Here is a 21,951-nt window from a genome sequence, read left to right as displayed (position 1 = left end):
CGGGCGGGCAGCGCGGCCGGGAGAGTTCGGAACTGCCGCTGCCCGCCGGCTGGGAGGAGGCGAGGGACTTCGACGGGCGCGTCTTCTACATCGACCACAACACCCGGCAGACCTCGTGGATCGACCCCCGCGACAGGTAGGGCGGCGGGGAAGCGCGGCAGGCGGAGGGGCCCGCGGCGGGGCGAGCTCCGGGGAACGAGGGCCCGGCCCGGACGCTGAGCTCCGGCCGCGGGGAGCCGCCCGGCGCCGGCCCGAGCCCGCTGCGGGGCTGTGGTCCGCTGTCCGGGTGCGGGCAGGCGGGTGGGGGCCGTCCCGATCCCCGTCCCGCGCCCCACCGGGCCCCGCCGCCCGCTCCGCTGCCGGCTGCGGCCCTCGGCCCCGGGGCGCCTCGCGCCGGGTGGCGGGGTGGGGTGCGCGGCCTCCGGCTCCGAGTAAAGCTACGGGGGCACGATGAGGGCTGCGGTGGGCGTGCGGCCCCAGCCCGGCCGAGGGACGGGAGAGGTGCGGGCCGGGACGGAGTGCCGTGTTTTTGTTTTTCGGACGCTGGAATTGGAACTGGAATTGCCGCATTGTAACCGGGTGGTTCGTCCGTATTGATTTATTAGCTGGCTGGAATTAATTGGAGGCAGCTTGAGGCGCAGCGCAGTAATTTGGTAGATTACCTTCTCGTAAAAGATATCGCTGTGTAGAGGTAAGCGAACCGGTGCATTCCTTCCCTCAGTTTGACAAATACACGGCCTGCTACAAATTGCTGTCTGCTGCGTTCCAGGACAGTGTTCTGCCGTCTCCCAGACCTGGGGCACGCGATAGGGTCGGGTTGGCCTCTTCATTTCCATTACGGTCAGTCCGTATTGCCGGGTTTTGATGGGGTTGTGCTCAGCCGATAAAGAATGTGCTACGGCTTAAAACCTGTGGGAGTGTGGAAACGTCTGCTGCAGCGGGGCCGTCTGGTAAATACAGCCTCACTTGAAAGCCTTCGCCTAAAAATTTCCACGTCGAGTTACTGAACACAAGTGTCAGTATTCAAGGTGTCTGCAAAATAAGAAACATATGTCTCTGTGTATGCTTTTCTATATTAAACAATGTTTTTATAGTAAGTGAAAGTTGGACAAGGACAGTTTGAACCTCGGCCAGAGCTACCTTGCCAGAGCTATGCCTGGAATGTTAAGCAGGCCACAGAAACATTTAAGCGCAGCCTGGTTAAAGGCTGCAGCAATTTCAGCAATCCTCGCTCTCGCACAATGATACATAACAGTTCAAATAGCCTAAATATTTACCGATGGGATCAAGATCTTTTGTCTCTTTGTTTAGACATACTTATGCATGCACATATGTTTTGCTGATGTATTAAATACTTGCTGGTTGGCTTTTGATAGCGCATTTTTTACGACCTACCTGTAGTTTCTAGTGTTCAGTTACTTGTGATACTCTGTTCTGAGGGAAACTAATAACATAACAGACTGTGGCTTCTCTGCATTCCATGCCTGCCATTGCATTTTGGGGGATAGTTTTGTCTCTTGCAATTTCTCACATATGGATAACAAAAAGTTTTAGCAATTCGCTGCAGTGTTTGAAGGCAGTTAGAAAGTAGCACCGTTCAACTTAAATGGCATTGTTAAACTTATAACTTGAAAAAATAATTGAAACTCCATACAGTGCTTGAAAATTTTTCGAAATACTTTGCAGTGGTGTTTGTTAAACAAAGCTGTTTTTCACACTGGGCAAGAATAGGCTGCAGAAATGTGATTGAGACACCTGCACTGGGGCATGTAGAAAAGACAGTTTTTGACAAATGAGCATCAGTAGTTCCTCTAGAATTCAAGTAGCAGAAGCTGGTTTTAGTCTTGCAAAGTTGATCTCCTATTGTGAATAGGCTTCTATTGGTGCTGTGGTGAGGTGTCTCTTCTGTATAGGAGAAGGTGGCCACAGTCTTTTGGTTTTCATTGCAGCCGTTCAGATTCCTGGGGGCAGCAGCGAAGTAGGGATGGATCAGGTTAGTTGTGTTCTGCCAAAGTTTTGGAAGGAAAGGTAAAAGCATCAGGGAAATGGTACTAAAGTTGTTTTTTTGTTTGTTCCTTCAAAAAGAACTTGAAAAAGTGAGGGATAGGATGACATGCTTGTATTGTATCTCAACATTCTCTGTTTGGTAATTGGATGCCTTGTTTCTGTGTTCATGGAACTCTTTCTTTTCTATCCAGGAGGAACTGGGCAGAACTATGGGACCTCAGGCCATGGTATGCACATGATCAGGGCTCTGCGAATCAGCACCTCCTAGCTTTCCTATGGGCAGTAATCCTATAAGCATCCCCACAGGCTCTTCTTTCCCTGTAGCAAACTTAGTATTTGTTTTTCTTTTCAGCATTCCCTTTGAGATTTCTCAGCCTTTTGTATAGTTAGACTAGTGCACTTAATATGAAACAGTGATTTAAGAAAAAAAAAAAGCCCTAATCAAGCAAAGAGGAGAAGGAAGTACTAATTGGAGCAGTTAACGAAGGAGAATTGTGCTGTGTGAAGGATTTGGGGGTAGAGAGTAGAAAGGGTTAAAGAATGCAGGAGTGGATGCTGTGTGGTTTTTGTAGGGTAAGAAAAAGTGGAATAAATGAATAAAGAAAAGGGAGGATGGCAGAAGAGTGTTAAGATGAGCAGATTTGAAAAGCTGCTTATCTTTGGTATCAAATCTGTGGTTAGGTTGATGGAGATTGTTGTGTTGATCTGTATAGATTGCTGGGTGCTTGTCTGGCAGATCCTGTAGATCTTAACCTGGAACTGTTCAGTGCATACTTTCCTCTTGTTATAACAGTCTTTAATCTTAATAGATTGCAAGTTCTTCAAGGTGGCGAATGACCTTTTTATCTCTTGTTTGCACAGCACTTGGTATATTGAGATGTAGGTCAATAACTGAGGGTTGTAAATGTTCTTATAAAAGACTGACTACATTTGTGGTTGATACTGATGATCCCGGTGGCACCACATCTTACTACAGTTGTTGTTTGTTATAAGGCTGTGCAGCAAAGGTGTTCTGTGCTGAGAGGCAGTGTTATTTTTTTCAGAATAGCACTAGGGAAGGTAAATTGTTTCTTTCAGCTATTTGATGTGAGTTGTCTTGTTTGTCTGTTTATTTGAAGATTTACATGCTTTGGAAAGAGAGCTTTAAACTTGTAAGGTAAAACAGTGTCTTTACATGGAGAAATCATCTGTTTGGGCCAGTTTGGAAGGCTTTGAAAAATTCGTATGAGTTGGGTAGGGACTTGGATTTTTAGCAACTACGTTTTGCAGAAGCTTCCTGCAAGCTGAACTGCTGATGTCTTAATTGAAACCAGGGAGCTTTTCTGTCCTGTGTCCTCAGCAATGATTTAATTCTGAGCCTTCAGATCTGCTTAGTTTGAACACAGGGGGAGGAACCTTGTCGAGGACATGAGTTGGAGCAAGAAGAATGGGAACAAGCAGGATTGGCCTTGGAATTTGACAGATGGAGAGATGTCTTTGTGGTAGGCTGAGGAGAGCAAAGCAATCTGGGGGGTAGGAAGAAGGCACCTGAAGCCTGGGAAGCAAAAAGTAGGGGAACTGGCCTGAAAACCAGTAGGACAGGGAAAAACAGGTAAGAGGAAACCGGTCTGGTGAGGGTTCAGGGTATGAGGGTGTCAGCTCTTTTCTTGGCTGTGCAGGGAACCCCGAGGGAAAAGGAGCATTGTAGTCTCAAGAATCAGAAAACGAGTGGAAAGAAGCCTGCAGAGTCTTGGTAGAGAGGAGAATTGGAAAGGGAAGTATAAGAACAAGGTGTGAAGTGTGAGGCAGGGATCCAGAGGTTCAAGATATGCTGGGCAAGGAGTCTGACAAAAAATCCAAGTTATGGAAAGTGGAAATAGCAGGAAAGGCTCACGGGCTTGAAAGGAGTCACCCTGAGGAAGTCCGTAAGCAGGGACGTGTTATCAGGGGTGAACTGCAGAAGAGCATAAGGAAGCGGTTAATGGACAGAAAAGTGCAGAAGTGCTGACTGTTTCTCCAAAGCTATTCCAGGGTTCCTCATTCTCATCATATATTTGCTGTATTACCCAGTTTGCTTCTTCTTTCTGTGAAGCAGGACAGAAGCTGCCACAGCTAACTACTCGCATAATCTGGCAATTAATGTTAACAGTAAGTGGCAAAGTGAGGTGTGATGCCGTGTGATGTGGTTTATCTTTCCCCAGCTTGGCTTTATGAAGGAATGGAGATTGCAAATGAGAAGCTTGAATCAAAAGATATTTATGCCAGATATTCAAAGCTGGAAAATTCCAGATTAAAGTTGCTAAACTATTATTGCTTTTGTATTAAGTGAGCATTTTTAGTGATAAACATCTACATACATTTTCTTGCCTTGCTTGACACGTGGAGAGGAGCAACTCTGAAGACAGATCAGGGCTGGGAAATGAAATAGGTTGGGAGGGATACTCAAACTTTTGCCACGACCGAAAGAAGTGCATGTCTAGTAAGACAAAGAATCTTCTGAAGCACCTGTGTGTGATAGTGTCAGAAAGGCAGTGAGCTCTTTCTAAAGGCAAGGGATTGTCTGCTGGACTGTTGCACTATATCTGTCCAGTCAGCAGTACTGGGCAGCCCACTGACAATCAGAAGAATCATTTAAATCAAGATTTTTCACAGACAGCGTTTTTCTAGGTTGGGCTTCAACTCCTCCACCATGAGTTACACTAGTGTCATTTTCATTCATAGAATGATAGAGTACTCCAAGTTGAAAGGGTCCCATACAGATCATCAAGTCCAACTTTTGGATCCGCACAAGACCACCCAGAAATCAGACCATAGAGATGAAGACAAGCAACACAGATAGTACCACTGCCATGTTGGAAATTATCCTGTGCTTTCCTATGTGCTTTGAGAGTTCTCTCGACCACTTCCTTTTTATTGTATTTTAATTGTCACCTGTGTTAGCTCATATTTTTGTTTTGAACTGATGCTATTTGTGGAATGGGAAGAAAGCTGAGTGTTGATCAGACAAATTTAGGTCACGTGCTTTCTTTGTGCGATGCAGAGTGTTCACATCAAAAAGTGATTTTTTACAGGGTGCAGACAAGTACTTTTTAAAATGATGCTTGAAAATGATTAAAGGGAAGCAGGTTGCAATTAGTTAAATTTACTCTCTAGGCTGTCAGTGATAAGCGTGTGAGAGATGAAGATGGTTGTCCAAAAAGAAAACAGAAAGAATGGAATGAGTCAGGGTCTGGAAGATGTGCCATCCCGTGAGAGCTGAAGAGGTGTTTTACAAGTGGTTAGAGTACTGGTTGTAGAAAGAGATGATACCTGAAACTGCAGAGCTCTTCTGTTTAGTAGATTTACAATAATATCTGACAGTTAGAAGTTGAAAACAGAAATACAATATGTTTTTAATAATGAGAGAGATTAAATGTTGAAATAGTTTTTCTCCTCTTAGCTCTTTAGATTAAACTATCTAATTCAGTGGTTTTCTGCCTAAGTCAGCTATCAGTTGAAGTCCCATTGTCTATAAACATCTATTTTTACTGCCTACCCTGCATGGTACATCTCCTGGCCTACATATAATGTATCTAGCTAAATATATCTCATATGGATTGGGAGAGCAGCCATCCTTTCATTAGAAAGTGCAGAATTTATCTGCCTGCTTTTTCCTCTGAATACATCAAGGAAGAAATCCAGTTTACCTCTGTCGCTTGAGACACCTGGGGCACTGCAGTTGCATAGTTCAGTTACTCCAAGCTTGCAGTAAATGCAGTGGACTTGATAGAATTTATATTAAAAACATCTCGTACAAAGTACTACTTGAGTTCCAGATGTTTGGAATTTTCTTTGCGAATGTCAAGCCTGGATGCATCCATGCTGAGGATGGGAAAGCCGTGCAGCTGCTCTCTGGCATCTGGCTGGGAACACGGGTGCAGCACAGTGCAGTAAGAAGGGGCTGCACTGCCCTGACTGATCTGTGCACTTGTTGAAAACGGTTCCCTAATATATTTAAAGGCATGTTGTAGCTGACATTTGTTTGGAAAGTGTCATGTATAGATGCCACGACACACCTATTTGTTTGCCTTTTCAAAAGAGATGCATTTGTTTATCTGTTTCGTCATTATGGCTGGAATAGGCGGGTATTTAACTTTTATATAGAGACTCGAATGAAGTTGTTTGTGATTAAAATACACATAAGTGCAAGTGTCTCAGAATTAATGTTAGTGCCAGGTGTGTATTCAAACTTAGTCTTTGCTTTTGACTGTTAGATTCTGATAGCAAGTAATTGTTAATGACCTGATTCATTATAAATAATTTGACACTGTTATTTTTTCTCAGCTCTCTGAATTGGGTATTTTCAGGAGTAGTTTTTAATTTCTTGTGGAGTTTCTGTTGCTTTGGAAAAGCAATGTCTGTATGAAGTGAGTATTCATATTTTCTGGTAAACTGTTCTTGTAATACAGCACTGTCAAAAATGAGCGCTATGCCTTCAGTCATTGAAGATTATAAAAGCTTTTGTATTCAGTGCCTTGAAAAGTAGAGGTGGAAGGCATCCATCTTCCTAAAAATGAAAGGTTTTCAGTCTATCTCAATAGTAGTTAATTATGATTTAGCTTTTTTTTTTTTTTTTTTTTTTTTATTATCCTGGCTAAAATACATGTAGTTTGAAAATCTGGGTAGCATAAATCTGCAAGACTAATTCATGTCTGCTAAATCATCCAAGCAGCTATTCAGTTGAGATTACCTCATTAACAAAGGGCATTGTTGAGCTTTCTAAGCCTTTGTTAAAAGTGAAGGTTGGTTTTTTTTTTTGTTTGTTTGTTTTTTTTTTGCTGTGGATATGTAGCCTTACTGACTTTTAAATGGATGTATTTTCAGCACTTAGACAGTGAATGCAGACACCTGCCTTATTGTGTTTGTGTGCTGGCTAGAAAGGGCTAAATTAGGGCTTGTGACTTCATTGTGCTGCAGCAGTACAGTGGCACGTGTTGCAGGGGCTTATTCTTGAAGGGGTCTGTGGCTGCCTTACTTTTAAGCTGGATCTGATAAACTGGTAAACCTTCACCTGCCGCAAGTTGTTAGTGCTCAAAACTACCAGAAAAGTACTTGACTGTTTCTTCTATGCGTAAATCGATGTATATCTGAGTTAATATAAGCATTAAAAACCACCAAGCGTTGTCAAAGGCAAATCAGGTATTGGCATTAATGCCTTCTGAAGGGAGCATCTGCTTTTCAGGATCTGTGATCCGCACGTTTGGGAAAGCACGATTTGAAATGTGGTGAGGCTAGGGCAGGGCCTTAAGTTCTATTATACAGAGAAATAAAAGTCATTTAAGACTTGGATTCTAATAATAAGTTTAGTTTGAGATAAAGTGTTTGTTTTTTTTTCTTATTGAACCTAAATGTAGTGACAGCACTATGCAAACATAAGAACAAATGACTTGTAGGTGACAAAATTAGGAATGTATGCATAACATAGAAAGTCCTCTTAACAAGTACCATAGGAGGTGTCTGTTAAATGTCATGTTGGTTTATAATTTTATGTTGTTTACTGAAAGGTAGAGCTTTGTGAAGTTGCATGTGAGGCTGAACAGAAGTATTTTGCTGGTATTTTGGTGAAACAAAGTAAAACTAATACTTTTTCTGCCGAGTTAAAAATAGAACTTCCTGAATGTCTTATCTGCTACAGATGTGACTGCTCACATTCACCAGCAAAGCTGGGCAGTATCACAGCTTTATGTAATCTTCAGCTTGTTTCTGGCTGCAAGAAGCTGACTGAAGAGGAGAACATCCTTCCTGTAGGTACTTTTTGTGCCTCCCATTGCAGAGCAGGGTGCGTGCTCAGCAAGGCAATCCGGCACTGCTGAGTGAGTGGTTACCTGCTTTACCTGCTGTCAAAAGCAGCATGTCCTCCCCTCCAGCTCCACGGTCTTGCACCTCTTGCAGTGGTATCCGACCTTGCGGAAAGCACAACTGGCAAAAGTAAAGTGTTGAGCCTTGCATTTTTCTGGTTTTGGGCAGGGTGAGTTCTGACTGGTTTAGCTCCTGGAGCTGACTTGCCCTCAGGGCAGATGGATATTTAATTAGCTTATGGCAATTAAGGTTGGTTCAGTAAGAAACTGACTTAGGCAAAAGTGACGAGTCAGTTTTAAACCCTCTTCTGTAAATAGTTTTTGTGAATAATAGCCCTGACTATTGATTTCTAAAATATTCCCATGATAAAACAACGCATCTCTAAGCAAGCTCCAAGGTATATTTCAGAGTAAGGATTCACTTTTCAAACCTGAGACAGATGTATAAAAACCAATATAAGAGACATAAATGGGTTTCGCAGTAACTTCCTCCATTGGTTAGCAGTGTTGAAATGGCTACTTAGAAGTGTAAAGAGGGATATGTCCAATAGAACTGATTTGGGTTCTCAATCACAGCTTGGAAGTGTTCAGGAAGGGTTGGTGAGTGTTGCTACTGCTAGCAGAGAACAAAGGATGTGTGTAGGATATCAGATGGGAATCCAGGGAGGGTGATGGCTGTGCAGTGCCTTGGAAGTGTGCGAGTGAGTTAGATCTGAGGTTGGGTGGATGGTAGCAGGATGTGGAGAACCTCCAAGGTGGGTCTCAGCTTGGTGTGGAGATACAGGGTGCTTGGGGCAGTGGGTAGTGAGAAAAGGCATAGTGAGGAGACAACAAAACGATGTGGCTGTTGGAAGGGCTTGGAAGGTGCCTTCATCAGCAGTGTTTTGGGCTACTTCTGCTCAAATGCAGTTTGACTGGGATATTTTTAAGGGGTCTGCATGGATCAAAGTTGAAATTTCCAGGCTGAAGAGGAGTGGGCTGTAGTTCTGGAAATACACGATGTGCAAGGATTTTAGCTCTCTATTAGAGAGAAGGGCAAGAACTCTTATGCCGTAGTTTTATCTGGCTACCAGTCCTGAGCCTGTTTGATGGAGATGGAGCCCTGGTTCTGGACAAGGGAATAGGGATGTAGATTTAGTTCTGTTTAGTTCTGCCACGCTCTGAGCGTCTTAATAGTTCCTTGATTCTATCCTAGTAGGAGAATTAATTTGAACTTGTGGGCTCCGTGCTAAAACCAAGGAGAGCAGCTGCTAAAAAATTGATGGATCTGTTGCTTTTCATGGCACATTCGATTATTTCAGCCAGACATTCCTACCTAATGATCCTTGCTTGAGGTGTACTTGCATTTTGCAGTAAGCTGGAGTATTTCTCACTTTGTCTTTTTCTACTTATCTTTTCTGTGGGTGTTTTGCTAGAGTGGGAAGGTCTTGTGCATCCAGTGATGAGTCTGCTGTCTGCCTTGGTAGTGGACTGAGGAGATGCTGATGCTGTTAGCCCTCTGGTGAATGGAGCTGATCCCTGTCAGGGGCTGAGTTAGTGACTGAAGTTACTGCTCTTTGTTTTTGTTTTTTCTTTTCCATTTCTTTTTTTTGAAGGCTTTTCAGGATATTTAATTGGCACTGGAACAAAAATAAAGTGCAGTGATATCAACACTCTTGAACTGGCAGTAGAGATTCAAAAGCTATCTTCCATAGCTTTCTGAAAGAATTACTTTCAGGATGAAATGTGTATGGAGAAATTTGTTGAAACTATTTTGATTTATATTGTACTTAGGCTCAAGCTTATTCACACATTCAGGATTAGGATTGTTTATGGCAAAATGCAGAGTTTGATATCGAAGCTGGAAACGTATAATATTTCAGAGTTGATTTATTTGATATTGGATTGGAATTTAAACAGCTAAAAATGACTTTTTTTTTAAACCTTAATACTCACTGCATTCTTAGAAAGAGTGGCTGACCCGTGCTTGGGAAAACAGCTGAAATACTGCATGACTGTCTAATTCTGTAGCATAAACAAATTGTGATGCGCTTCTCAAAGGAGGATACAGTCCAAAGTTGGGCTTGAACACATTCTTAGAAGAGAAGTTCAGAGTAAAAACTAAATTAACATTTTTGTTTTCTTTTTGGCAATGCGGGGATCATTCGCAGATGGAGAAAGTATTTTGCATGTGTTTGGAAGTTGCTGTTTAAACACTTGTGTCTTTTGTTTTCCCTCCATCTTTTGGTTCAAACTAAGACTTGAAATATTAAATACATGATACAGTGTATAGTTAAAAGTCTCTGAAACCCAAACTTCAAAAGAAATTAAGCTAAAAACCTCAAGAAAATTTGATTAAAGGAGCATCACAACTGTTGGTCATAGGTCAGTTGGAGGAATATCTGTCTAGCTAGCCGGTAAGAGCAACTGAGAAACACAAATTACCCTGTTGGTTGTCCTTTATGAGCTAGAGAGATACAAGCTGACTTGTCCTTTACAGGATAAAATTGAAAATACATGTATAGTGTTTACCAGTAGGTAACTTGTCAAATTTCAGTTAAAAAAAAACTACATACAGAGTGATGACACCATTTAAAAACTTTGCATTGGTTTGAGTTCTAAGATAAGACAACTATGATTCTGTGCTTTTCCAGCTTATAGTTTATTCAGAGCAAGACCTTGTGCTCTTGTGGTTATGGCTGTACTGAGATTTGTGATAAATAGACACCATGTGCTCAAGACTCTTCATGGACATTTGATTTCTGTGTTTAATATAACTGCTCAGAAGGGCCAATCAAGTAACAGAACTATTTGTTTAGAAAAATGTTTACTAGTACCAGCTTGCAGAACAGATGGTCAGAATGTTCTCCTTGGAAATCACAGTCTAATTTTTCATATGCTTCGAGATTCCTTCTTGAATACAGTCCTTCCCCAAATCCTTCCTCAAATACAGCTATGTGTATGAACTTTTTTTTCCCCATTTAATCAAAACCCAACAAAACTAGGTATTTCTGCATCCAAACTGGTTAGCCATAAATTTATGTATTAATCAAAAGAAGCTCCAACATAGCTGAGAGTCCAAAAGTATGAGATTTCTTAAGCCTTGGTCAAGAGGAGCATGTGCAGAGATGAGGCACAGAAGATCTGTTACAGTTGAAAAGATTATCATGATGGAATGGAGAGACAGAGAGAGAATGCTCACCCATATCTGAAGATCTGGGGTCGCAGGAAAAAACTCCACGAAGGAGGGATCTCCAGGAGGAGATCCTTCTATAGCCCTTAAATGGGATCTGGCAGGAGTGGAGCCTGGTTTCCACACAGCTCACACGGCTGAACTGCCTTCACCTGTACTCCCACGGCTGACCCAGTCCTTTCCTCAGTGGTTCAGACCCTGACTCAGCAGTTCCCATGCAAGGTCCCAGTGCTTGTTCTGCTCCTGTCCATCTCACTGTTTGCATCTGACTGTTCTCCGTGCTTTGGCAGCATTGCACACTGGTTCAGCTAAACTTTTCCTCCACTTCCCATCATGTCATGCAATGCACTGAATTTAACGAATATTTTTGATTTTAATGAATAGTTAGCTTCAGTTAAGGCCCTTTGAACTGATTTGCAGTGTGGAGTACAACTGCTGTCCTTGAAGTGTGCTGGTTACGTGCCTTCTCAGGATGATGGTGTTCAAGGCGGGAGGTTAACTACTGAACTGATTTGGTTTTTATTTGGTTTGGTTTGGGGTCTTTTTTTTTTTTTTTTTTTTGCTTTTAATAGGCAGGCTTTTTTTTTTTTCTTCCTCCAAGATATTATGAAATAAACAAAAAGTCTTCTAGTCCATGTACATGTATCCAAGCACAAGTATATAGGAAGGAGTAGGTGAATGTTTCATGCAATGTCAATTAACCATCTGAAATTTCAGCTGTAGCCTCAGTGCTTCTGTTTTAGTAGGCCTTTTTCTCTCTCATCTTACAGTTCTGAAAGTTGGAGTTGGGAAATGGTCTGTGGAAGTTTTGCTGTGCCATGATCATTTAAGAGAAAAGACCAAAAGAAAAAGGACCGTAGTGTTTTCTACCACTGAGTGCGAACAGCAATTAAGAACCTCCTAATCGTTTGTATTCAGCCTGTTCTTATTGTTTCAAGGGTGTCTTAAGGAGTGACCCACTGTTTTCACTTGTAATGCAATTGCGAATATGATAAATGTGGGAAATTTGGCGTGGTTTTTGATACCCTAAATTATCTCCTAGGAATGTCATCTGCTTCAGAAAAAAAAAAAAAGGCTTTCTCAGAAGTGTGTTCTAGAAAATGTGAGCATTTAAGCAATCCTTAAGATATAAACCTATGTTCGTGCTAAGCCAACTTACAGACTATCTGTCTATGACTCAATGAAAGGCAAGAACACCAGGTGGTGAGATTTTACTATTATTATTTTTAAACGCTTGTAAAATTGGTGACAATGTCTTAGAAATCTGACATTAAATGAAATTCCAGTGATTATAGTGAACAGTACATTTTTGTAAACCTTTCTCTGAAACCTGAAGTGCCCCATTTAGGAAGCTTGGTACAGGTGCAGATAAACTTTCTTGTCTTGCAGGAGGCTGTAACACACACTGAGTTGCTTACTGCTGGGAATCATCTTGTAGATCAGTCCGTGCCTGTCTGTGGCTTCTGTTTGGTAGGAGGGATGATGGAGCTGGTAGTGTTGTTCTCTAGGCATCGGCTTGCTAGTGGTGAGTTGAGTCCTCCCAACTTGTACAATATCTGCAAAGCAGCTTGAAGATGATAATACGATTTCATTACTGTCCTTACTATTGACCAGTGGATTAAAGACTTCATTGCTTTCTCTGGAAGCTTTTTGGCCATTACCTGATTGTTTTGGAATTGGTATCTGAATTACAACATTGATTATGTTATGTGTTTTTTTTTCCTAACACCTTTACATTTAAGAATGCCAGAATTTTTAAAAAGTCCTGTTGTTAAAGCACAACTGTATCATACTGTCACTAAAACTTACTCTAATAAACTTTTGGAATCTCCTCTGTGTAATTCTGTACCTTGTGTGAACATCTGGAGTTTCTTGGAGTCATGAGCCTGTGACTGATGGCCCGCATTGTTCTTCAGATATTTGGCTTGTTTCTTCCTTGGAGACGATCGATAAAGAAAATCATGTTTATTTTTGACCTTCATCACGGCCATAGGTTTCTTTGCATTTAGAAGCCATGGAGCATTTATAAAAGGCTTTTCTGTCCTCCTTGAGAATAAATTAGGCTGTATCTGAAGCTCTGGTTCCATGAGAAACACCCCAAAAACTGTGGACAGTGTCCTGGCTGTGGAAACTCTTTCCCCACCCTCCAGTCCATGAATGGTGTTCTTCAGAATGCAGCTCTGTGGGATCATATGCTCATTTTTCTGTCTTTGACTGTTTACATACATATTCCAGAGCTTATTCCTCAAACTCGATGAGAATTTTCGTACTGACACCCATATACAGATATTTTTAGAATATGTCTACTGTGAAGGAAAAAAAGGTCGAGGTGTCATAAAGGTTAATGAGCTCTTTCTGTAGGTTTTCTTATTGTTAGCAGTTTACATTAAAAGTGATGTAGTCACCTTTTGCTGTGATTTCTGTCCAAAGTTAGAAAAAAAAAAAAAAGGGGGATATATTCCTCCTAATCAGTGGAGATGATCGAATGTCTGCATTTCTATGAGAGTAAATCCCAAGCTGTTGTCAGAGCACTTCACTTGAAGAATTTGGAAACATTTTCAGACACTACACTTGGTATAAATGAAAACAGAAGAAGTTGTGGCGGTTTTTTTTTTTTTTTTTCTTGTTTTGTTTTGTGAGGGAAACCTGTGCTACAAATAGAATGCTAACGCTGGGGATTTTTCTCGAATCCACATTTTACCCATTTTATATACTGTCTATATGCTAGTAGGCATGCTTTTAAAATGCTGCCTTTTTTTTGTTTTTTTTCTACAGTAAAAATAGCTTGCTGCTTATTGAAAAACAAGGCAGACCTGTGCCTCAAAATCCAAATGAAACTGCTGCTTAGCTGAGGCTCTAAAGAGGGCATTTATATGTTGTGGAATGAATGGCATGCCTGCGCTAGCTCTCGCGGGCAGGATATTTCCAAGGTATCAGACTGAGCTGTATGTACTGCTGTCTTCCCCCTTTGGATAGCAAGGTTTCTCCCTTAGCAAAGGCTGAAGGATCCCTTGCTGCATTGAGAGGAGTGGGGTGGGCAAGGGGGACAGAGGAGGGCTGTAAAACACTTAGTGAGGTAATCGTATGTGTTAAAAGTCTTGTTTTTATTTCTTTTTCTTCCACCCAAACTGCCCTGCAGTCGTTTGTAGGCTCCTTGTACTTTGCAAGTTGGTGTTGTTTTTTTAATCATTGTTCTTTGAGCAGTGTAGCTAGGAATTTCCTGTTCACGTTTTACTACAATGGTTTGTTTAAAATGACAGACCGCAGTCTTTTTTCCTGACCTAAAACTAGATTAGCCTTGAATGTTGGACAAGTCAGACAAATAAAGAGGACAGACGGTATTTGCTTATGTCATGGAGGGTGGCCTTTTAACCGGGCTCAGTTGTATCAAATACCACAAGTCACGTTTCTTAAATATTTATTAAGACAAATAAACACAGTTATTGTATGAACTGGCAAGTCTCCAAATTCCTATCTCTTTGATTCTCATGGGTGGGTCACTTTTAATCAGAAGAAATATTTTTAATAAAGGCTTAGATATTTACTACATGGCCGAATCCAGGGTTAACTCAGTTCCCTGCTCTCCCCCTGTTGTTGTATTTACAAAATGCAACAAAACAGTCATCAGCAAAGTTCAAGTTACAAAACATGGCAGCAAAACAGTCAGGAAGTGCTGAAAATGGGAATGAACCTGTAGTTTTTCAGTACATCTGGTGTCCGTTTTAAAGAAGTAGCGTAATCTTCCCATGTACCATCATAAATTTACTTTCAAACTAGGGGAGAAAAAAAAAGTCCCCCAAGCCCAACAGTGTTGGATTCAGAAGGAACTGCAGCTTCCTTACACAACTTCTGTTTATGCGGGACAAGTTCCTTGTATAATAGTGCTAATGTATGCAAACTGCACACCTGTGTGGATGGAGCTGTACAGGTAATACCGCTGTTGATTTTTATCTGGAAAGAGATCAAATCTCTTTTAAAAACAAAGCATGACCCCTCTTCAGATTTTTAGTTTACAAAAGAACTACCATAGCGTGAATTGTGGTGTGGCACAGCATAAGAATTTTGTGCAGTTCTGGAGGGATGGTGCACCAACTGGTCTTAAAGGGGCTGCAGAGCATCAGACTCCAGAATGTGCACTTGATGCAGTGCTCTTAGGTATTTTCTGTGCAAGAATGTCTGTGCAAATGTGCATGTAAAATTCCAATAAACACGCTAAATTAATTTTCAAGCTGGGAGATGTCAGATTTGTGAAGTTGTGGTGTCTGTAGCTGATATGACACACAGGCATGTCATTACAAGGGTGTTGCCAGTTAAAATACTCAGCTGTTATGGTATTTCCAGCTTAGCATCTAACTTTGTTCCACCCAGCAAACAGTCACATAAATAGGACTAGCTGTGGATTTTTAAAGGAAATATTTAATGTATTTTTAAGGAAAATAACTTTTGGGAGGGAAAATATTTGGGTAGTTTGCACGTGAATGTCTAGGGTAGGGCAGGGAGATGCCTTGCGGGATATCAAACTTGCTGTGCTAAAGAAGCTTGCAGTGGATATGGAAAATGTCACCATTTATATAAATCAGGTATTTCCTTGAGTCCCGGAACTAACAAAGCCTGGTTTCCTGTGGATTTGTGTCTTACAGCTGATTGACTTCAGCATCTGGGAAGGTGAATGTTCTGCTGGATGCTTTTTGCCTTGCATCTGGGGTATTTGCATCCACTTGCTCCCTACTGGTTTTTCTGATACCTGAGGAGGTGTGAGCATTAGCTTCTCTCTCTGCTGGGGCCCCTGTGTGCTCCAGGCTCCATAAGTAGTCATATTGCTTGGGGGCTTTCGGCAAAGTTTGAAGTTGACTGAAGGAGTAAAAGCCAAATAGACTTCTAACAGTACTATTACAAAAAAAAAAAAAAAAAAAGCATATCCATATTTTGGTAAGAAACTGGACCTCAAGATCTTGATGTGTGTACATGTGCGTATACATATATATACATATATATATATCTATATATGTATACGCACACATATATATAATGTCTCTGCCTGTTAGTGTTTGGTAGCCAATTAATTGAAACAAAAGCCAAGTCTTAAAACCAAACATTTCCGCCTTTTTCTTGATAAAAAGAGCTATAATTAATTAGTATAAATACATTTTGAAATTACAGTGTGCCACATCTTATGGTATAAGCTTGGCTGTCACCATTCTGTGGAGTGTGTGTTTGTATGATTGTGTTATCAAAGAAAGGACAAATGTAAGCTTACCGTGTAATTGCTGGGCTGCATGATCTGTGCTGTGCTGCCAGACTTTTTGGTCTGGCTTCCCTCAGGTATGAGCAATCAAGGCAACCTTGTGTTAGAAGAGATCCAGAGTCCTGCAGCAGATTTGCTGGTGAAATACCTGCTGTTAATGAACCTCCTGGAAGTGACAGCAGCCCGTGTTTGTCCCTGTGGATCAAAGGTGTATGGTCTGAAATGCTCTCAAATACAGAGAATGACATCGGTTTTGTTGTCAGCAAAGACTGTTTTGGTTTTGGCCGTCATTGAGCATGAATTTTTCTACCTGGAAAAGCTGGAGTTCAGTGAGCTTGGGTCTGAATAAGCAGTGCCCTAGATCCTTCATGTGAATGCTCTTCGTGTAGCAATATGGGTGAGTAGTTTATTCCACTAGATGAAGTAAGTGAGATGAATAAGGTGAGTAAGCAATTTCATTATGAGATGCTCTCAGTTGTGTCTAAATGCTATGTTGCAAATTCGGCTCGTGCTTTGAGCTGGTTGGGAGCCAGGTAGCTGTGGTTAATGCATCTCTGAACCTGAGCTAACAAGCTCAGGGAAGGGAGGTTCTGCTAGATGAAGTGCAGTGCCATGCTAAGGTAGCTGGAGACTGTGTGCATCCAAGTGGGGACTGAGCTGATTCGGATCTGCCCAAAACATCCTACTTAGACAAATTCTGAAGTGTCTACCTGTAACACAGTGTGCGTGGATTTACAGTACCTTTGCCAGAATATTACTTTCTTTAGAGATCAGCTACCTTCGCTTTCTTTTGTGTAAGTCGGGACGCTTGTCCTGTCTCGTGTTTATGAACATTAAACGTGTACTAGCATAGTATTTATCACCATGGATTCATTACAGATGCTTTCATAATTTTCTTATCTCTTGATCAGCAGTAGTACAGTGTTTTGTATATAATAAACTGCTGTTAAGAGAAGCCATGACTTCAGGAAGGTTTGTGATACTATCCGGTCAGGATACAGACTTGGAAGGATAAATTGAATCTCTGCAGCAGACGATTAAGTTACTCTTTTAAAAAACTTTGTAGAAGTACAGAAAAAAGTCTTTAAAGTTTTCTTCCTGGTCTTCCAAAACCCTGCGTTAGGCTCATTGCCTTCTCAGCTGTACGAGTGGTGGTGCCTTTTCTGATCTCCTCTCACGGCTGTTGTGAAACACCAATCCCAAAATGTCATTTCACTGTTGTAATTGTGCCTGCCCAGCCACAGAGAGAGTGGGTTCAGTGGTACTGACTGGGGTTTGGGAGGTAGTCACAAAAATGGTCTGCCACAGGCGTTTTGTGTAATGTTACTTCTAAACTCCCCGAGAAGTTTTCAGCATGGGCCCTACTGACTGTATTCCTTACCTCAGGGCTCTGAGCACCCAGATCAAGCTGTGGGTGTGCCTGTTCATTTCAGGGGAATTGGACTCAATGACCGTTAAGGATCCCTTTCCAACTCAAGTGATTCTATGATTCTACCTCACGGTGGCATTCAGGTTGTAAATGAATAATGTGATTGTATGAACACAGTTAAAACAAGAGGAATGTACAGATTCACATCTTGTTTTTGGCTTTGTTTGCTAACTTACAAATCACTTTCTAAGATCATTGACACTTAGGCACTCAGTTATAGCCTTTCAAAGATGGAAGGCCTCAGCTTCTGAATAGTGTATTACTTTGCTTAGTTATTTGAAATGAAGTTTTGCTGATGACATCAGGAAGAAGGTTAGGAATGAGCAAGCTTAATTTTTGGATAGAATTGTGTGGTTTTTTTTTCCTTTTCCCTCCTTTCCAACTTGCTACCAAACACAGTTTTTAAAGGAGCATTAGAAATTGTTGGAGTTCTTTGGCCTTATCAAATTTATGCTATAATTGCCAAGCACTATATGATAAACAGAGATGTCTTGCATTTTCTGTATATGCACTTTGTATTTTTTAGCTGTGCAGTTTGAGTTGCATGTTTTTTATTATGTTGGTTGGGGTGAGTATTAAGTGTTCTCTGTTCAGAACCATTGGTGGTTCAGCAGCTTAGTCTATGGGGATTTTGCCTGGGGAAAGCTGTAGCCATAAGGGTATCAGACAACTTTTGGAGGTGAGAAAGATGAATGTGACTATTGAGAGCATGCAGTAGAAAAAACAATATTTATAAATGATCAAAAATTACTCCTCTACAGCAAGTACAAAGAACACAGTAACCAATGAGCAAATGCAAATTCTCATCTACAAAACACTGTTTTTCAACGTAGTCATCACCATTGGCTGTGCATTTTCACCAGCAATGAAGACGAACCTGCATGTTGCACTTGTGACAGTCTGCTCCAGCAGAGAAGACCCACTGTCACTGTCACCACTGCTGGAATGCACCACCCACCCACCCATCACTGTACATACGTCTATTTTTGGTCTCCAGAAATGCTCAGCAAGCATTGATGAATGTCAGCGGGTGCCATTTTTATCCACGTGGATGGAGTAATTCATTGACACACCTCTGCTTCCATGTCAGACGCCATTGTGTCAGATTGCCCCTCTGCTGCTATCTGTCACATGGCAATAACATATAATGAGATACTGGTGTTCAGTGTCTACGACTGTACCTCCAACATTGTGAGCTGGTGTAATGGAATAGGAGGCATTGCTTTTGGAGCAGCCCTCAGACGTTGGGATAGTTTCCTAATGTGAATGTATTTTGATGGCTACTTTTAAAGAAAGTAAGAAATAAAAGGAGAGTTAATGTTGTAGCTCTGAAAACAATGATTTTTTTCTCTTCTCAACATTAAAATTCTGATGGATGTTTAAACATGCCAGAAGAACTTGACCGTGCTTACTGTCATCCTGTCTTAGGAGCTATTGAATTCAGTAACGTCTTAGACAAACTACTATTGAAAACAGCATTTGTGTAATTTGTTTTCCTTTCAAAAGCAATTAGTCTATATGCGAGAGCTCTTTAAATATTTTTGTTTACTTTCATACTGTTCTTGGATCACATAAAATGTTACATTGTGAAATAATTCTGGCTCAGCTGTCACCACATTGCGTCTTATCCTTTTAAGAATTCTGGATTTGTATTATGGCAGCAACAAGGGCATCCTGTCCATTGCTCTGTCAGTGTTCATTTTCTGGGAAAAAGTAAATGTGGGATAGTTCCCCTTTTGTACGTTTTCTGGAATTTGGAGAAGTACGTATTATTCAGTCAGAAATGTGCTTGCGTCCACAGATGCCTGCCCTTCGCACCACTGCAGTGCCACCTTGCAAAGCAGCATGTTTTAGAGATGTCCTAAGTAGCCCTATGGTGCCTTGCATTTTGTACTGTAGGATATATGGATTTTTTTTTTTTTTTCATTAATCTGTTCTGAGGAGTTTGGTGTTTGGCTGTGGTTGCTTTCAGTGTTTTTTTGTTTGTTTGTTTGTTTGTTTTTTCCCCTAAGTAGGATGAAGATCAGAGTTTCACTTAAGTCTTGACTAATTTTTTTAACTTGGTGTATTAATCAGCGCTGCTCCTTTTGCAAGGAGCCTGGGAAAATTAATCATCCGCAGAAAACTAACTTTTGCAGGAATTGGAAAGGCTAATGCTCTGCATTAGTAATAAGATGCATTGCTCAATATATGGCCAAAGGGAAGGGGGGAAGTCTAGACTTTTTCAGCCTGGTGATTAAAAATACCTTGTTAGTTTTATAATTGTTTGCTCTTTTGATGACGGCTGTAGGGGAAATAAATCTAGATGAAACTGCAGTAGTGGTAGTTCCTTATGGAGAGAGGAGGCAAAATAGATTTAATTCAATAGAAAACAAAACAGTTTATTTAATCAGTGGTATCTTCATTGTACTCTAGCTAGAGTTTGAGGGCAAAGTTATCATGTTGGTTTTTAAAATCTCTGTGATGTTTAAAAATTCAGGATCTTTCAACTATGATGAGGAAGAAGGAAAGGAAGGACTAAAGAAGTACCTTTGCTCTTCTGACAACTGCCATCTCCAATAATTCCCTTTTGTATTGCTGGGACAGTAAGGAATCGGAAAATCCAAATTGTCCAAATAAGAATCATGTGGATTTAACTCTGGAAGAGCTGAGTGTGATGTGTGTAAACACCTGAGCTCACTTACAGTTTGGTAAGGCATGCGAAAGGAAGACAAAGGGTCGTGGCAGAGAGGATAGGTTTTTCTGGCAACAGTTTCAGACTGGGGAATGGTGAGAAAATCTTTTCTTCAAATTAGTTATTTGGCTTTGGCGCAAGCAGAAAGGTTTGATTGTATTTTCTGTTTGTTTGTTTGTTTGTTCCCCCCTCTCCCCCCAGCTGCCTTCTTGCCTAACAGGTAATAGTAAAAGATTTTTAGAAAATGATACAACAGGAAAAAGTGTGCAGCAGAATAACTACACAAGAGTCATTACCACATTTTCCCTGGAATTTCCTGTCCTGCTTGCATGATCCCCTGCCTTCCCCATGCTCTGCTGTTTCCCTTTCAGTTCACACAGGTTTCCTAATAGCTTTTGAGTAGCTGGTGGTAAATTTTTGAAGTCCTGATCCCTTAAACGGACTTTAGTCACAAAGTTTTCGACACACATTGGCATCTGCTGTCTGGAATGGAAATCGTGGTTTAGTCTGCTTCATGCCCTCCTATTACTGGACCTCCTGAAGCATTGCTTAACTCAGCTAAGCAAGCAGGCTTCCAGTGCTTCTGAAATCTGTGAATTTTCTCTTTCAGGCTACTTGGACATTGAATCACTACATCTTTCAGTAATGAGAAATGGGTGGAGTTGTTGGGAAAAGTCTGCCACCTGCCTCAGATTTTGCTGGTCAGCTCTGAAATTCAGGACAGTTCCATGTGCCATCCTCACTTCAAAGCATGAGAGTCTTTGATGGTTAGAGCTTTCCCACAAGTAATTTTGAAGAAAGTAGTTAGGTGGCAGTTAAAGAAACTTGGAGTTCAAATGCTTCCTCTGCTAGTAACAACAAAGAGCTGTGAAATGCAGGGAACATTTTCTTTGATAAGGCTACGTATCATCCCTGTGGGATCAGTAATTTTCTTTATTTTCAAACAAAGCAAGCATCATGTCCCTTCTGGCAGCACTGGGAAGAGTTTAGGTTTCTAATATGTCTGATCTAAACCTTCACTGCTGTTCCAAATCCATCTGTCCAACTTGCTTTTTGCTGTGTACCAGACAGGCTTCTTGGAAATATGAATGTTTTTCTCTTTCCTCTGTTTCTCCCGAAGTTCACTGAGTCTGCATCTCTGATATCAATACACTTGTTTTGTTTTTTCTTGGTGTTGCATGTGAGTGTTATCTGCATTAAAGTTAGACTTGGTTTTATTTGGAAAAAAAGAAGAGAAGCTGGCCGGAAATTTTAATTGCAGTTACTATGAAAAATTGTTTTTGGAAGCATATTGTTGAGGATAGGTCTCAAACTACGGTAGCTCTCTCCCTTTGCACACCTTTCTTTTAAGGGTTGTTTGTCAATCATTTTAGTAGTTAATTTTCTTTTGAATATCTGATTATTCCACCAGTAGCTCCCAGGGTGGTGGTGGTGTTTTTAAACAAATCTTAAATAAATGGATTAATTTGGCATTTCCAAAACATCAGTATCAAATTCCTGTGTTGCATCCTGACATGCACAAGCAATGACAGAAGTGTTCATATTGTGGATCACTGGTACTGGGAGCTATTACTATTGTTTGGCGGTGGGTATTTAGAAATGCTTTTT

The 21,951-nt window shown here is 41.0% G+C and overlaps 1 protein-coding gene across 2 annotated transcripts in view; it reads left to right on the top strand.

Annotated features, from left to right (window-relative positions):
* Window positions 1-6: 6 nt before the first annotated feature.
* Window positions 7-21,951, top strand: part of WWC3 (WWC family member 3) — a 97,799-nt gene continuing 75,854 nt past the window's right edge. For both annotated transcript variants that reach the window (XM_042809981.1, XM_042809980.1), the window contains exon 1: window positions 7-136. The gene's annotated coding sequence lies outside the window, so the exon portion shown is untranslated. The remainder of the gene's footprint in view (window positions 137-21,951) is intronic.

Source organism: Centrocercus urophasianus, unplaced genomic scaffold, assembly GCF_019232065.1.
Source record: "Centrocercus urophasianus isolate 14NV4802_14NV808 unplaced genomic scaffold, USGS_Curo_1.0 seq_12, whole genome shotgun sequence".
Taxonomy (NCBI): domain Eukaryota; kingdom Metazoa; phylum Chordata; class Aves; order Galliformes; family Phasianidae; genus Centrocercus; species Centrocercus urophasianus.
Note: the sequence above shows the minus strand (reverse complement) of the source record. Positions and strands in the feature narration are given on the sequence as shown.